The sequence below is a fragment of the Pinus tabuliformis genome, chromosome 4_1, assembly GCF_031772625.1.
Source record: "Pinus tabuliformis cultivar Carrire ecotype Pingquan chromosome 4_1, CPIR1, whole genome shotgun sequence".
NCBI classification, from domain to species: Eukaryota; Viridiplantae; Streptophyta; class Pinopsida; order Pinales; family Pinaceae; genus Pinus; species Pinus tabuliformis.
Window position 1 is genome coordinate 871,776,689 of NC_142303.1, and position 14,496 is coordinate 871,791,184.

Consider the following 14,496-nt stretch of genomic DNA (forward strand, 5'->3'; position numbering starts at 1 on the left):
GTGTGGAGGTGGATTGGCGAGAGGGAATGCTTGGAGGAGGTCGGGAAGGTTCAGAGAGGGCCTAAGGGGTCCCTAACACCCTTCCAGAGAGTTTCACAGAGTTTGGATATTAAGAAACCTCATTCGTGAGCTTCTACAGGAAGTTTGCAGGGGTTCTACAGGATGTTCTGGAATTTCTACAGGATGTTCTGTAATTTTCTACAGGATGTTCCGAAGAGTGGATTTTGGAGGGTTGATGGAGGAAAAATGGTGGGAAAGTGGAAATGGAGGTTGGATAATGATGTTAATGGGTTTAGGACCTGGCGCATGAGGCTAAGGAGCGATTGGATTTGGTCCAAGGATGGAGGAAGCGATGATGCACAAGAATGTAGAAATTAGGGCAAGGTGGGAAAAGTATGGAAAATGAAGGGTAGGAATCATGGATTAAGGGTTGGAGCAGATTATCTAATGGAGGAAAGGTAGATAGAGAGGTAATACAGGTGATCTGCACACAATTTTCTAAAACTGACCAAACAAAGACTATGCAAACCCAAGATCTAGCTATCTTGACCTAATTTGACCTAAATAACAGCAAGGAAAATGAACAGCAGTTTATTTGCAACGAAATAATGTGAAATGCTATGCAAACTAAGCAATCAAGACTCTGAACATGTAACCAACTTCTGCAAATAAAAATCAAACACTAATGATTGCATGGCGAAGCAAAGACTGTTTTTTTGTTGGCAGCAAGGTCACCTTGATCCCAGCTCCTGATCCCACTAAGGGAGAGGTGAAATCAGAGGTGCTTGATGGCCTTTTTCTGAAGCTCTTCCCTGTTAATAACCTATCAACTCAATCTGAACATAAAAATCCTTTTTAATCATCAAAAGCAATCTAAATAACAAAGCAAGATTTAAATCTAAATAGCAGATTTTATTCTAAGAATGCAGCAAAGACACATGAAAGTAAACAAAGGAGGTACTGGGCACTTGAGATGGGCCCAACCCCAAGAGCTACAGCCTCCTAAGAGAGATTTAGAGCTGGTGCAAAGCTGGATTCATCTTTATTGAGCAAGAAAAGAAGAGTTACATCAAAAACTGTCCACAAGGGAAAGCTTGAAAATGTGCTGAAATGCAAAGCTAATCTACTGACTAAAATCGAACTACAAACTAGCTAACTTCTGCCTACAAAGTGACTAACTGAAATGAGGCCCTAAGCCCTCTTATTTATACAAATTGAGGACCCCAACAGCCCTCCTAAACTTTAGGAACTCAGCTGCCAAGACTTGTAATTAACAACACTTTTACTAGCACTTGCTCAGCTGCCCTTGTGATAATCGATTTGGTGTCCCTTGAACTCCAATTTGATGGTGGAGAATTCGAGGTTAGGACCCATAAATGAAGGGGACACCTTCCTAAAAATCCTCTCCCTTGTTCTCCCACGAATTTGGCTGCCAAGTGCTCATTAAAACCTTTGATTTTGTCTCAAAATTGACTAAAAATCTGCACAAAGCACTCATTAGACTTGTTGGCATAATGACTAACCCAATTCACTCTATTAGCATAAATATAATCAAAAACATGCAATAAACTAATGAGAATGGTGGATTAAGTCGAATTAGGAGGTTGAATGAGCCCATATAATTATCCATTTTTGGGGTTCATCACTTACCCCTACTATTCATGATAGGAAATTCGTCAAACATATAAAAACATGTAATATACAGGTCACAACAACATATCTAAGCATATCTACTGGGATCCAAAGCGTTTGTCCAATCAGGGCTTCCAAGACTAGTAACTCAACCCACCAAGCGCTTCAGAGCATTTTTCCAACCAATTCTTCTAGGACTAGTAACTCAAACCAAGTTGTTAGGCTTCCAAAGCATTTGTCCAACAAGGCTCTAGGAACTAGTAACTCAACCCATGGCCAAAGGAACATGAGAACCATCTAGAAAGTAAAAGGAAAGTGCCCACAACACCATGGCTATCTAGGAAATGGCAATTCTAGGCAAAACCGCTGTCAATCTAGGCAATCCTCCATGCCAATGAATGATCATAACCAAGAAACCACATGCATCGTGTCATTCATGCCAAAAATAGCAAGGAAATCATATGTTCAACTCATTACCTACAATCAAAACCCATTGTAGGTGTTGATCTCGATGTCCTCTAACAATTTCCTACTCTTCCTTTGCCTTCTTTCTCTAAATCCCAAGTATGCCACGCTCCTCTAAGAGTGCTTCAAGAAACTCTAAGTGTCCAATAATATGAGAGAGAGAGATAGAGTAGAAAAATTAGAGATCCAAAATTGAACTAACAAAAAGCTACAAACTGATCCTCATAAGCCTTTTTATTAATGAGGCCTCTATTTTCTTCAATTTTCCATTATTTTCCTGCATTTTCCTCCTCACATGAAACCTATGACCTTTCACCTCCCTTTTCTCCTAATTTCCATTATTTTCATATATGAAATGCCAATTAACGTCACTTTTCCTTTCCAAATCCTTTGCCATTTCCTTTGCCAATTTCCATAGCCATCAATTAATCACAAGTGATCCCCATCACTTATGTTGTTTCCCAACATTTGACTTGGAATACGTCTCCCATGACATTGGTTATTATTTTTCCTTCATTTACTTTATTACATGGATTTTTGACCAGGGTTGTTAAAGAACCCTCCCCGTTGGGGGAACACCATCCTCGGTGTTCAATGACACCTACAACTAGCAAGACTGCTGAAAAGAAAAACATACTTCCCATCGAGTTTTATAACTTATCTCGTTGCAATATTTACAATGATATTCCTGCTAAGAAGAAAACCAACATGAGAAACATAACAACATGACAACCATTACAACATGACACCCATATCGCTTATTGGAGGTTTATAACATAGCTCAGGGCAGTATTTACATCCATACACACACACACACACATATATATATACCAAAACATCACACCAAAATATATGGCAGAAACATTCATTCAACTAGTCAATAGAGAAGGATGCATAGCCTGCATCAGTTCCACCATCTTCGGTGTCACTTTATTGAGCCCAAAGTGCTTCCATTGCACTTTAACCTTCTTGATTGCTCAATTCTAGAGTGTGAACATATTTCTTTGTAAAATGCATTGAGGTTCCAGCTAGAATTCTCCTTTTGGTTCAACCTGCAATACAAACCATTCAATCACATGATCACCATATTTAACATACTTATTAAGAAATGAAACATGGAAAACATCATGGAATTTCACTGTTGAAGGTTGTGCCGGTAGATAAGATACTCGTCAAATCCTCTTAATAATCTTGAAAGGTAAAAACTATCGAGGTGGTATCTTGGCACATGATCCAATCCTCAAGGAGCTCTTCTTGGGCTTGATGCACAAATACACTTGTTCCTCAACCTAAAACTCCTTAAACAACCTATTCTAATCTGCGTAATAGTTTTATTTGTCCTTTGTTGCCCTCAAATTCTTCTTCATTACCTATATTTCATGTTCCATCTCTACCAACATGTTTGATCCAATCAACACCATGTTCACTGAATCACTCAACCTGATGGGAGTATTACAGCTCTGCCCATAGAGTGTCTCAAATGGACTCGTCCTCAAATATTCTCGGTACCCATTGTTGTAAGGAAAATCAACCAGTGGAAGATACTCTTCCCACCTCTGTTGCGGATGCATCACATACATCCTCAGCATATCCTCTAATATCCTATTAACCCTCTTTGTTTTTCCATCTGTCTACAAATGATAAGTTGTACGGAAGGCCAACTTTGTACCCAAATCAGAAGATAACTCTTTCCAGAATCTAGAAATGAACTTGGCATCCCTATCTAACATAATTTCTTCGATACACCTGCAACCTCACTACATCTCTAATGAAGACCTATGATACATCATTAACTGAATATGTAACTTCACTGGAATGTAATGTGCTACCTTTGTCAACCTGTCAACCACAACCATAATAGAATCATGTTGTCTAGATGTCCTCGGAAAATTTGTAATGAATTCCATGGAAATGACCTCCCATTTCCACTCTGGAATCAAAATCCCCTATAGTAGACCACCTGGATTCTTACACTCTACTTTTACCTATTGACAATCCAAACACCTAACAACAAGCTTTGCCACTTCCTCCTTCAAATTCAGCCAATAGTAGAACTTATTCACCATTGTCAATGTCTTTTGATCTCCTGGGTGACCTGAATATGGATTAGCATGAAATTCCCTCAATATAAGATTATTTAGCTCACTGTTGTCTGGCACATATATCCTATCTCTAAATCTCACTAAGCCATCTTCTATGATAGAATATTCCACATCCTAATCACTTGTACCCTCTTGTAACCTATGCATAAGCTCCCTATATCTCTCATCCTGTTGTCCTGCCTCCAAGTTCTGATCTTGTAAATCTATCCCATAGAAGCTCATAATTTCTATGTGATTTTCCTATACTCTCCTACTAAGAGCATCCGTGACCCTGTTCTCTTTATATTTAATGTACATGATCTCAAATTCAAACTCACTGATCGTGGCCAACCATCTTGCTTTCCTGGCATTCAAATTTGGTTGGCCAAAGAGATACCTTAATCTACTATGATAACTCATCAAGATGAACTGCCTGCCAAGAAGATAGTGCCTCCACATATTCAAAGCATGGATGATCGTTGCTCATTAAGTCTCCTTGATTCATAACATACTACTTATCCTTCCTGAATCAAGACTCCACTAAGTCATCTCTTGCAAGCATCTGTACATACCATAAACTCTTTGTCTTGGTCTTCAATATTTAAAACTGGAGCATTTATCAACAACTGCTCAAAATTGGTTGCACATTCCTCTGTCCATTCAAAATTACCTTTCCATTGCAACAACGTAATAGGATAGGCAATTTGTGAGAAGTTCTTGATGAACCTCCTGTAATAACCTGCTAACCCAATAAATGATCTTACCTCGTCCACATTTAGAGGAGACTCCGACTCCATCATAGCCCTTATCTTTTCTAGATCCACTACTATGCCTTCCTTGAAAACCAAATCACCCAAGTAATCTACCTATGTCTGAAAGAAGTTGCATTTACTTAGCTTAGCATACAATTGATTCTCTCTCAGCAATCTCAAAACTATTGCTAAATGTTCGGCATGTTCTTCCCCATTCTTAGAATATACCAATATATCATCAATGAGTACAATAACAAACTTGTGCATATAAGGACACAATACACTATTCATAAAGCACATAAAAGTAGATGGAGCATTAGTCAAACCAAACGGATATACAACAAACTCATAATGCCCATACCTGGTCCAAAACGTAGTCTTATATATGTCCTCTTCCTTAATGTGTACCTGATGGTATCCTAATCTCAAATCAATCTTTCATAACATTTCTACTCCCTTCAACTAATCAAATAAGTCATGAATCCTCATCAACACATACCTTTTCTTATTGGTCACCTTGTTCAACTGCCTGTAATCAATGCATAAAATGAGCACCATCCTTCTTCTTCACAAACAACATTGGTGCACCCCAAGGCGATGCATTTTGACTAATGTATCCATTTTCAAGCATTTCCTACAATTACAACTTCAACTACATCAACTCAGGTGTGCTCATCCTATAAGGTGCCTTTGATGCTGGTGCTTCCCCTCTTACCAACTCAATAGAAAATTCCACTTCCCTATGAGGCGAAAACTGTGAAATCTCTGCCAGAAACACATCTTGAAGCTGTTGTAAAATCAAGTACCTACTCAAGACATCGACATCCTCAACTTCCTTACATTTGTCACTGGAAATATAAAACACACTTTTTCTTGCGACTTCACTTCACCTGCATAGTTGTCACCATTCTATCTGATGTTTCCTTCTTCTTACCCTGCAAGACTCTTTGTTCCCCATTATAATCTAGGTACTCAATATCCTTGCCATAACAATCCACCTTGGTCTTATGAAGATGCGACTAGTCCATACCCAACAACATATTGTATGATCCCAATGGTAGTACATAAAAATGTGTTGATATAGGCATACCATTCACCTCAAATGCACAAGATCTTACCCAATGATGAACTCTCTTATTTGTACCTATAGCCAAATGCACTAACCAAGATTATGCATGCACTTATTTATTCAAACCATAGTTATCCACCAGGTTAGGAATAACATAACTATAATTAAGATCCAGGGTCAATCAAAATAGAAACAACTTGATCACAAAGCTTATTGTCCATCTCGCTAAAAGATACATGGTGATCTACCTGCCTGTTCTCCAATGTTGCATAGATCCGTGGAATACTATGTCCAACATCTCCCAATTTCTATGCCTCCTGAGCACTGTAGATATGTGGTCTACCACCTCGATGTTGTGGACAATCTCTCCTATGATGCTCTCCATTACAAGTCCAACACTATAAACATTTCCTATCATCGCCCTTGTTCTTCTCCTCAAACCGAAATCCCTAGCCTCTGTCAGATGCATTGAACTTCTTAGATGGTGTTGCATTCTATTTGTTACTTGTATCCTAAGGTATTTTTTTCTTCTTTTCCCATTCCCCTTTATTCTTATCATTATTTTTCCAATCCTGATTAGTCTCAAATATCAGCTTTGATTTCTCATAACAATTCTTTATCTTCCGAATTGTCTCCTCCAATGATCTAGGCTCATCAAACTCAATATTGTGCTTGAATTGTACTAGAAAACCACTAATGAATATTTGAATCTTGGCCTTATCCTCCTTGAGGTAAGGAACATATCTCAATAACTACAAAAATCTGCTAGTGTACTCCTCATTGGTCATAGATCCCATCTTCATCTCATAGAATTTGTTTTCCCTGACGTCTCAGTATCTATCCGGTAAAGACTTCTCCCTGAATAGTCTCTCAAACTCACTCCAAGTAAACTCCTCTTCTCGAATGCCCCTGACATTATTTACATCTTCCCACCAAATGTATGCTTTACCTTTAAGATTGAATGTAACTATCCTAGCTTTCATGTTCTTTGAGTAATCATGTAATCTGAAGAACTTATTCATCCCAAGAAGCCACACTTTTGCATCATGTGGCTTCTTGTTAAGTTATGGTATGTTCTATGCTTATAATAGTTTACTTCTTTTCCTTATTATATTCTATAGATTAGCAATCGCATGTACATAAAGTAAAGTGCATATAGAACATTAAACGATCGACAGAAAACAAGCCAAGACAAGAGACAAAATATGTGGCGGCTAGCCAGGGAAAAACCCCGTAATGTGTGGGGAAACCCTTTGATCAAATCTTCTTTTATCTTCAATAATTCAGCAAAGAGAAATAGTACAATAAATCTGATTCATATCAGTAGTAGCAAACCCTAGATCAGCAGCATCAGCATTAGCGGCTTCATCATCAAACTAGGGCAGACGATATCTCACAAACCAACTGTCGGATCGGCTTGATTCCACCACCAAAAGTTGCGGCTTCCAGAGGATGTTCAGATGAACCTATAGCATATTTTAGATGAGGAGATCTTCTAGTCCATGTAGGTCAAACTTTACTTCTGCAGTTGCAGTTTCAGTTTCGGCAGCTTCTGGCTTCAAACTAGGGCAGTCGATATCTTGCAAACCGTCTGTCGGATTGACTTTATTACACCACCAAAAGTTGCCACTTTCAGAGGAGGTTTAGAAGAACCTACAGCGTAGTTCAGATGAGAAGATATTCTAGTCCATGTAGGTCAATCTCTACTTCTGCAGTTGCAGCTTCAGTTTCAGGAGCTTCCGGCTTCACATGTGTGAGGGAGAGACCCTTTTCTATGCAGTAGAGAAGAGACTCTTTTCTACAAAGAATAGAGAGAGAGAGATGTGTTGAGATGAGTGAGTCCAAATGAGGAAATGTCCTCCTGTATTTATACACAATGATGATGTTTGAATAGATGCGACTGTTGGGCTTCTGAGCCTACATCAGTTGTCGGTGGGCTTGATAATAATTCCAAAAGCAAAATAAACTCATATCTCCATAAATATTTATCGGAATCGGATGATATTTACATCAGTCCTACACCTCTCAATGAGAGGAATCTAATAAAAATATTATCAACCATGAATAAGATGACCCACATGAAGTTTTGCCCTTGTTTCCAATTTTAACACTCCCTCTCAACTAGGGAGAACTTCATATGCAATCTGTCTATCGGTCGTTACTATTCATCCATCAAATGCACTACCCTATACAACCTAACCCTTGCCCTGCTCTGCTCTATTCTGCCTATTCTACTTTGTCTTGTTCTGCCCTGTACTGATCTGTATGGCCCTGCTCTGTTATGTGCTACTCTGCTTTCTTCTATTCTGCTCTGCTTTTGTCCAAATTATGAAGAAGAAGAAATGATCGAGGATGTATCATACTGACTCAAAGTTAGTCTCAGAGTATGTGCCACTGGTCCCAGACCAGTCTCAACTAACCCAAAGTCAGCATCATAGTGAGTACAACTCCACTAGTCCCTGACCAATATCATCCTCCACTGACTCAAAGTCAGTCTCTAAGTGCGTACCACTAGTCCCAGACCAATCTCAACCAACTCGAAGTCAACTTCATAGTAAGTACCACTCCTACCACTAGTCCCAGACCAGTATCGCAGTCTCAAAGAGTGTGACCAATCTCAACCGACCTGAAGTCAGCGTCATAGTATGTACCACTCTCACTGGTCCCAGACCAGTACTGCACTCACACGGAGTCAGTCTCAGAGAATGTACCACTGGTCCTAGACTAGTCTCAACCAAACTGAAGTCAATGTCATAGTATGGTACAACTCCTACCACTGGTCCTAGACCAGTATCATTGATCCCAGATCAATGGAGGTCATCCTAGCATAGGGAGTACAGTAGATACAACGATGCATCCATCAGTACTACTATGGTCCCTACTCATTGATCATATGAGAGGTTCTTCCCATGAGTCCTAGACTGCATGGGTAGAATGCCTCGACAGGAGAACTAATCAATCCTGTCCTCACAGGAGAACACATCAATCCTACTACAATCACCATGGAGAACACATCAATCCAAGCCTCACAGGAGAACACATCAATCCTGCTACAATTACCATGGAGAACACATCAATCTAGGCCTCACAAGAGAACACATCAATCCTGCTACAATCGCCATGGAGAACACATCAATCCAGGCCTCACAAGAGAACTAATCATCCTCCTACATAGGAGAGTGAATCATCATGTTCCACAAGAGAGCGAATCATCTTGTCCCACAAGAGAGCGAATCATATTGTTCCAGTGCGCACAACCAGGGGAGGGTGAGTCACCCTGTGGTCGTATGTTGCTCCAGTAAGAACCACAAGCCCTTAGAGCTCCCAGTGCTCAATGTATGCAACATGCAGGACCCTTGTACAAGGGTTTCTTGATGACTCCAAGTCGTCTGGGAAAATCACAGATTAGATCTTTCCTCAAGGCTTTGATAAGGTGTATCGACCTGTACATCATCTTAATGCGATGGAGCCTCCTTGCTCATTGACTTACCATATCCCAGATGATGTCTATCTGCTGGAGCAATCGACAAAATATGGGATTCCTCAATAATCGAATCCCACCTCTGGTTGTTATAGAAAATCACAGTGGTATCCAATGTAAATCCAAACAACTCACTAAAGAGCTTTCGCAACCAGACTACCTCACAAGAAGCCATGCTAGCAGCAATATATTTTGCTTCAGTGGTGCCCAAAGCCACCAACTTCTGCTTTTTTCTCATCCAGGATATCGAAGAAGATCCCAAGGTGAAACAACACCCGGAAGTGATCTTATGATCCACCACACTGCCTGCTCAATCAGCATCAGTATACCCAAGTATTCTCACATCTCCGGCAGTGTATCTTAACCCATTAGTAATTGTGCCATGAAGATATCTCAGAAGATTCTTGGCATCAATCCAATGAGGCTCAACCAAATATGAGCTCACAATGTTAACTGCAAAACATATGTTCAGACGGAGGTTCACCAAGAACATCAATGTGAATGAGTTTATGAAACTCAAAGGCATTTCCTAAATCTGGTCTGACATCACTACCATATAACTTCTAAAAGTTAAGATCCTCGAGATAGTCACAGGCTTGCAGTCCATCATACCGAATCTTTCCAATATCTTGACCACATATTTTCCTTGAGATAGGAAAATTTCCCTTGGCTTCTACCACACTTCAAGTCCTTGGTCCTTAATTTCAAATTCAGAAGCCAACTCCCTCTTACATTTGTGAATGAGAGGGTATGTACCTGTTAGAAAGAGGTCATCAACATACAACACCAGTATGAGAGGCTTGTCATCTTCAACCTTAAAGTAAAGATTAGGATCGACTTCACTCCTAGTGAATCCCAGCTTCATCAAGTAGCTATCGGTCCTCTCATACCATGCTCGAGGTGCTTACTTCAGCCCATAGAGAGCCTTCTTCAACCTGCATATATGAGATTTTCAATCATAAATCTCAAATCCTTCGAGTTGCTCCACGTAGACCTCTTATTTGACCGAACCATGCAAGAACACTGTCTTGACATCCATCTGATGTAGATTCCATCCTTGAGAAGCTACAAGGGCTATGATCGAGCGGATGGTCATATATTCGGCAACAGGTGAAAATATCACATCATAGTCTATACCTTCCTTCTGGGAGAAACCACGAGCAAAAAAACAAGCCTTATACTTTTCTGTACTTTCATCTGCTGCATGATTTATCTTGTAAAGCCATTTAGAAGTGACAATTCTCTTGTCCTGGGGTCTGGGAACTACTTCCCAGACATCATTCTCCATAATGGTCATAGCATCCTTCCATACTTGATGCTTGATGGCATCTGAGAATGATGAAGGCTCATTTTATATGATTGTACACATACTGGTCAGGTATCCCTGATACCTGTTGGGTTTCTTACATTCACGGAAGTTTCCTCAGGGTGCAGCATGTCTTTCAGCATCATCAAGTATCCCCCTAAGCCATGAAGGCCTCTTCCTAGAAGAGGAAGGCTCAAGTGGATAAATAGGATCCATCGGTTCTTCCACATCTGGCATTGTTACATCATCATAGAGATAGCTTCCACAATCGTACGGTGCCACACCATTCTGCTTTGGAGTATGTGGTGTAGTAGTCTCCCTCTTAATGCCAACATAAGGTATGCCTGAGTGAACCAACTGTAATATATCGAAGGTCTTGCTTAGGCTTGAGCAGAATGGTCCCCTTTTGAGCTTTCCTTCGGCACATCTTGGACATACACCTTCTTTCTCTACTCGGAATTCAGGCATCTCTGTCACCATTTGTCTTACACCGGGTAGAGCTTTATAATGAAGGTGGGAAAACCTCTGATGCCAAAGTTCAGACTGGAGAGATGTGTCATAAGATATGACACCTAGTGGACTTCCATCGACCTGATATAATGGATCAACATGAAACCCAAGAGTAAAGGCATCTTTAACATTATTTTTCCATATACGTACCTTGCCATCGCTGAAGGTTACCTTGTATCCTTTGTCTTCCATTTCCGAGATGGACACCAGGTTCTTTTTGAGGTCAGGTGCATTTAATACATGCTAGAATTTCTAGCCTTCTTGAATGCATCTAGCCATTAATTCCCCGAAACAAGGAACTACATTATTGTTTAGAAGAGTAGTCTTGGACACGTACCATTCGGATGGTAATCCTCCAAGAGTCATGAGTGCCATTTCCCTATCAGTAATATTCTCCCCAATCGATAGGAGATCATTCTAGATCATGCTGATTCTTAAGAAGTATGCTTGCATACTCTCATCTTTACCCTTCTTAATTTCCTTTAGTTTACTTCTAAGAAACAAAACTTGATTTGCATCATTTACTTTAAATAAACTAACCAGTCTATCGTAGATTTCCTTGGAGGTGTCCAATTCAGAGATGTAGGCCACCAAGTGCTTGTCGATATAGTCCCAAATGATCTTCTTTGTTTTGACTTCTCTGGTTTTCCATTTGTTCCTGGCAGCAGCGGATGCATTTGATGGTGGCTCAACAATATTGCCTCTCACATGGTCCAACACTCTTTGATCCTCAAGGGTTATATCAATAATCTTCCATCCATGATAGTCATCTTTCTCACAGAGCTTGTCTTCAGTAGGAAAGAGTGTTGAGGACGCCATCGTTCTTTTAGGATAGCCTTGCCAATATTCTCTTCAGTGATTGCTCTTGCTCTTGCTCAGGCTTTGTCTTTACCTCAGCTCTGAAACCATGTTAAGTTATGGTATGTTATATGCTTATAATAGTTTACTTCTTTTCTTTATTATATTCCACATATTAGCAATCACATGTACATAAAGTAAAGTGCAAATAGAACATTAAACGATCGATAGAAAACAAGCCAAGACAAGAGACACAAGATGTGGCGGCTAGCCAGGGATAAACCCCACAATGTGTGGGGAAACCCTTTGATCAAATATTCTTTTATCTTCAATAATTTAGCAGAGAGAAATAGTACAATAAATCTGATTCTTATCAGCAGTAGCAAACCCTAGATCAGCAACATTAGCATTAGCGGCTTCATCATCAAACTAGGGCAGACGATATCCCACACACCCACTGTCGGATCGGCTTGATTCCACCACCAAAAGTTGCGGCTTCCAGAGGAGGTTCAAATGAACCTACAACATAGTTCAGATGAGGATATCTTCTAGTCCATGTAGGTCAAACTTTACTTCTGCAGTTGCAGTTTCAGTTTCAGCAGCTTCTGGCTTCAAACTAGGGCAGTCGATATCTTGCAAACTGTTCGTCAGATTGACTTGATTCCACCACCAAAAGTTGTGACTTTTAGAGGAGGTTCAAATGAACCTACAACATAGTTCAGATGAGGAAATATTCTAGTCCATGCAGGTCAATCTTTACTTCTGCAGTTGCAGCTTCAATTTCAATAGCTTCTGGCTTCACATGTGTGAGGGAGAGACCCATTTCTACGCAGTAGAGAAGAGACTCTTTTTTGTGAAGTAGAGAGAGAGAGATGTGATGAGATGAGTTAGTCCAAATGAGGAAATGTTCTCCTGTATTTATACACAATGATGATGTTTGAATAAATGCGACTGTTGGGCTTCTGAGCCTACATGAGTTGTAGGTGGGCTTGATAATAATTCCATAAGCAAAATAAATTCATATCTCCATAAATACTTATCGGAATTGGATGATCTTTATATCAGTCCTACACCTCTCAACGAGGAATCTAATAAAAATATTATCAGCCATGAATAAGATGACCCACATGAAGTTTTTCCCTAGTTGCCAATTTTAACACTTCTTCATTTCCCCATGAAATCTAGGTGGTATTGCTTTCTTGAACTCATCCAACAAATATCCCCTCTTACTCCTCTTGTAAGGATGATTGCGATGATCAACATGATACTTGTTTGAACCATAACTAGATTAAATCCCATGTCCACTTCCTCATCTATCAGGTGTATCCAAGGATATACCATCTCTGACTATCTCATCTCTATCCAACCTATGCCCACCATGAGACCTACTAACATATGCTCCATTAGTCTTATCCTCTTGTCCATGATGGATTCTAAGTAGTCGTTATCTTTGTAACTCTGACAAGCTCTGAAGAATCATTACATTCACCTCTACTTGTTTCTCCTGTTCCCTAACAAGTCTCTCTTGTGATTGAATTATTCAGTCATTATCTTCTTTGCAAATACTTATTTTTTCCTTCAAACTTCTTAGGGTGTCTACTACTTTAGGAGAATATCCATCACCATGATTATCATCTGATCTATAGGGAGAATCTCATGAGATGTAGTCTACCATGTTGTTAGTCATATTGCTCTTCTCTTCCTACAAGATATATCATGCCAACTAAACGAAATCATAAACAAACCAACATACCTCAGTGTAGTTCAAGGGAGGATATCTCTTCTACAAGATCAACTAGATTACAAAAATACATGTTAATCATAACCATCATAGTATATATACATCATCTCAATCAATATCTAGTTACCATGCATGATGCCACAACTACAACACCAACCAGACAAACACAATGCATGCATAACAACATGTGTATGACACACATGCATATGCAATACATACAAACACTAACATGCATTCACAATGAACACATTCCAACAATAGCACTTTAAACTTCTACATGACATCAGAACGACAAACATGACCACCACCATGCATAGACAACAAGCACATAGACCACAAGCATAAGGACACATATGGAACCGATATTTGCATATGACAACACATTCATCCAAGGAGAACAGAAACCAAACATCACCCAAGGAGAAAGGAACCATTCTCTGCTACCACTTTGTAACACCCTCCTCCCATATTTACCCAAGCTAACTAGTCCACTGGGGTAAACATGTGACAAAGAGTTACTATGATATAATTCAACTCCAAATGTACAGTTAAGGAAGTGGAATCGACATGACAAAACCAATATGACATTCCTCGAGAGCTACAGAACCTTTAGTAGCTAACCAACTCCTAAGATAACTTTCTTTTTCAATGACCTAGAGAC